This window comes from Peromyscus californicus, unplaced genomic scaffold, assembly GCF_007827085.1.
Source record: "Peromyscus californicus insignis strain IS unplaced genomic scaffold, ASM782708v3 Scaffold_5__1_contigs__length_169319896, whole genome shotgun sequence".
In the NCBI taxonomy this organism is placed as follows: Eukaryota; Metazoa; Chordata; class Mammalia; order Rodentia; family Cricetidae; genus Peromyscus; species Peromyscus californicus.
Genome location: NW_026294573.1, coordinates 107,386,856 through 107,391,240, shown reverse-complemented (window position 1 = coordinate 107,391,240; position 4,385 = coordinate 107,386,856). Strand labels below are relative to the sequence as shown.

General features: G+C 40.5%; 1 pseudogene; it reads left to right on the top strand.

Annotated features, from left to right (window-relative positions):
- Positions 1–1,036: 1,036 nt before the first annotated feature.
- On the top strand, positions 1,037–1,713 carry LOC128097038 (60S ribosomal protein L15-like; annotated as a pseudogene).
- The last annotated feature ends 2,672 nt before the right edge of the window (positions 1,714–4,385 follow it).

The window sequence follows — 4,385 nt, the reverse complement described above, 5'->3', positions numbered from 1 at the left end:
CCCCCTTTCAGTGATGGGACCCTGTGTGGCTTGAACCTGGGAAGGCCTGTGCATGCTCCCACAGTTGGAGTGGCTACGTTAATCTAACTTTGTGAGGATTTTTATTTGCAAGTTCTTTACAATAAAGATTGCTACAGACAAAGTCCTCTGTGTTGTGATTGCCTTCTGCTAATGACATGTTAACATTTAATCCAGACTTCTTTTCCACAGGCGTTTTTGATATTAATCCTAATGAATAGGCATTTCTCAAATTATAATTCTTCCAAATTTTTCTTCAAGGAGGTATATTTTACTGGCAGTGAAATGCCAATGACTGTGCTAAGTATTTTTACTTTAATCTATTGACCATGCTGTTATTTGTTTGTTGTTGTTTGGTTGTTTTCTTTTTGTGTGTGTGTGTGTGTGTGTGTGTGTGTGTGTGTGTGTGTGTGTGTGTGATGTCTTTACAGTCATGGTAAATGTGTAAATTTCATGTTTTCCCAGAAGATATCACAATCCCGTATACAAGTACACCCTGCACTGAATGACAAGAAAGAATGCTGTGACTCTAAAAGCTGCCTATGAGGTGCTTGTAGTGCTGAAATGCCCTCTAACAAGTCTATAACCCCAACGACAACCTCACAAGGCCCATCTCTTTAAAGAGATCAAATTCAGAGTTTAATCTATACCTTCAGGGCATATGGGATACAGTGCCTTTATGGGAATCAGGAGAGGGTTTCCTTGGAGCTGAAGAGATGGCACACCCGTTAACAGCAATGGCTGCTTTCCCAGAAGACTGGAGTTCAATTACCAATACCCACAGAGGCTCAAAACCATCTACACTAGAACTGGAACTCCAGTTCCAGGTGATCTGACACCCTCTTCTGGCCTCCATTGGCACCAGGCAAGCAGCACATGGTGCACAGACATATGTGGAAACAAAACACTCATATCATGCACGCACAAAATCAAATCAAATCAAAGTTTTAAAAAGAAAAGGCTTTTGGGGAGAAAGGCTTCTTCCTTTCCTCTGGCGGCAGCCATCGGGTGAGCCAAGATGGGTGCATACAAATACATCCAGGAGCTATGGAGGAAGAAGCAGTCGGACGTGGTGCGCTTTTTCCTGAGGGTCCGCTGCTGGCAGTACCGCCAGCTCTTGGCACTGCACAGGGCTCCCCGCCCGACCCGGCCTGACAAAGCGCGAAGGCTGGGATACAAGGCCAAACAAGGTTATGTCATTTACAGGATTCGTGTCCGCCGTGGTGGCCGCAAACGCCCAGTTCCTAAGGGTGCAACTTATGGCAAGCCTGTCCATCATGGTGTTAACCAGCTAAAGTTTGCCCGAAGCCTTCAGTCTGTTGCTGAGGAGAGAGCTGGACGCCATTGTGGGACTCTGAGAGTCCTGAATTCTTACTGGGTTGGTGAAGATTCCACATATAAATTTTTTGAGGTTATCCTCATTGATCCATTCCATAAAGCTATCAGAAGAAACCCTGACACCCAATGGATAACCAAACCAGTCCACAAGCACAGAGAGATGCGTGGGCTGACATCTGCTGGCCGCAAGAGCCGTGGCCTTGGAAAGGGCCACAAGTTCCACCACACTATTGGTGGCTCTCGCCGTGTAGCCTGGAGAAGGCACAATACTCTGCAGCTCCACCGCTACAGTTAATACACGTAATGTTCGTAAAATTCATACCCAATAGACAATTTAGGACCGTCATGTCTGCTTAAAGGTGTTATTTGTCTGTTAAAATTAGTCTGCAGATTGTCATGAAGCTTTATGGAATTATAGCGGTTAAAGTGCAATAATGTTTGAAGACTACAAAAAAAAAAAAAGAAAAGGCTTTCAAAAAAAGTTTTTTAAAAAGGCTTTCATAATTTCAGTCAGAAATAAGGTGAGACCCTTTAGGAGAAGACCAGTAGCTGAATCCTTACTGAGTTATAGAGTTTTGGCAATGAATCGCCTGTGTAACCATGCATGGCAGATCTATGCAGTATGACACAACGAGCCAATAGGTACTAAGGTTTAAATTCCCTGGCACCAAGATACAAATGAATTGACCAGGGTAAAGCTTTCTCAATCTCTGACTTCTCTTATTTTCATATGGAATTTGACCTATCAGTGTTGAATCATCAGAGCCACTATTTCAATTTCCCTTCTACAGAGCTCTCCCAAGTCCTCATCTCCTGCCCGACTCTCCTCAATGATGGCTCTTTCTCCCCTTCCACACCTGAGAAATAGTACTCTTCCTACTTCAAAGGGAAAAACATCTGCTTATCAGAGACCTCTAAATAGTAATCAAGCCCACTAGCCTCTGAGTGAACATGGGGGTCACTTGTTTCGTGTTCTGAGGAATGGCTAAAAAGCTAGAAAAATTTAATTTGGGATTCCCCAGTATAATAAACTATTATATTGGACACATATTTGAATAAAAACATATGCAACTGAAATAGTTGCCATCTCAAAGCCAGTTCAAATCTAGGGCCCCCATTGTGAACTTCTACATGGGTTGACTTGTGGAGTAAGAAGACAGATGATTGACCATACAACCATGCATGATAATGGCCATGAGGAAGGCCTATGGCAGACATACCCTCTCTGCTCTGATGCTCATTTGTATTAGAATAAACAGCTACCCCAAGGTCCTAGGCTTCCTATTGTGATAGATTCTGTGTTTCTGCGGGGGGGGGGGGGATCAGAGACTTCAGCTATGTCTCTTTGATTTTTCATATATATATATATATATATATATATATATATATATATATATATATATGTCTTCATAATTTTTGTGCTGATGTGAGTGTAACATTAATAAATAGACACATTCATGGTATCAGTTACATTCTTGACAACATTCATATCTGAGCCAGCCTTTTGACCTAGACTATCATGTACTATTTTATTTACACATCAAACTTCTTAATTTTCATATTCTAGTGGTTTGTCAATTTAACAATCAAAATTCTATATGATAAAATGTGAAATAACATTACACAGTGGTATACATATTCTACTGAAGTCCCTTGGGCTTGACTACTGCTTTATTTAAATTTAATTTAATTTAAATTTTTTCAAAGTTGACCAAAGATAGCTCTGCTCTCCACCCTAGTATAATTTGAATATGAAAAGTCCAACTCAGAATAAGGTTTTGAAAGCTTGTTTCCCAGTTGATAACACTATTTTAGTTCACTGTACACTTTTTAGGGACGGAAAACATCTGAACAAAATAAGTCAGTATGGGAGTGCCATTGAAGGATATATGTGGCTCCTGATTGCTGTCACTGTGGCTGTATCTTTGCGTGTCATGGTGTGAACATCGAATATACAATCCAACCACTATGAGCTAAGCTATTCCACCATGCCTGCTCACTGAAATCATGAGAAAATGCAAATGATTCTTCTTTTAAGTTGTTTATGCCAGTTTTGTAGAAACTGAAAATTAAACATGGAAACTGATGTCGAAGAACTAGGCTAATAACAGGGACTCACACTACCCTGATATTTATAGGACTTTAGGATGTTTTGGTGAAAGAACTTAGAAGAGTTTGGAAACGTGGATGAGAGAAATCCTGTAGTGTTAAAAACAGCTTAATGAGAAATTGTGGTGGGAGCTCAGCCCAGAATGCTGAGAAAAATAGAGTATGAAGGTATGGAGGGCTGGGCTAGAGAACGTCTCAGTGGTTAAGAGCACTTCCTGTACTTGCAAAAGACCAGACTCTGGTTCCTTACGTTCACTTGACAGCTCACAACCAGCTTTAACTCTATGTTCCAGAGATCGGATATCGTCTTCTGAACTCTGTGGACTCTAGGCACACACATCATGCACATACATGCACACAGGCAAGACATTTGCACTAAGAAAATAAATATGAAAAAATGTTTAAATGTTTCAGATAGGAGCATGGCTTATATTAGAAATTGGAATAGAGGCCATTTGCTTTATATTCTCATAAAGATATGGCTACATTTTGCCCATGTCCTGAAAAAAATGCGTGAAGATAAACTTAAAAGTAATTGACTAATTTGGTAGAGAAAACCTCAAGACAGCATAGTTCTTGGTTAGGGACATAATTATTACTGGCTGCTTTATTTGTGCTTAGGGTGAGAATGTTAAGCAAACAACAGGACAGAAAGATGTGAGAATCTGTTTTGTCCCAAAAGGAAGGGACTTAAAGAAACAGACAATCAATCAGAAGCTACTGAAATTATTAAGAAGTCGAACACCTTTCACTAAAACAATAGAAGAGGTATCCTGAGGACATTTTAGAAATTCTCCAGACCTCACCCATTGATGAAGAATTTTGTCTTCTCAAGTGAAAGACATTCCTTCAAAAGGTGAGTGCTTAAATGGTCCCCTGTACAGTGAGAACCCTGGAGATAAGAGCTTTTCTGGCTTCAT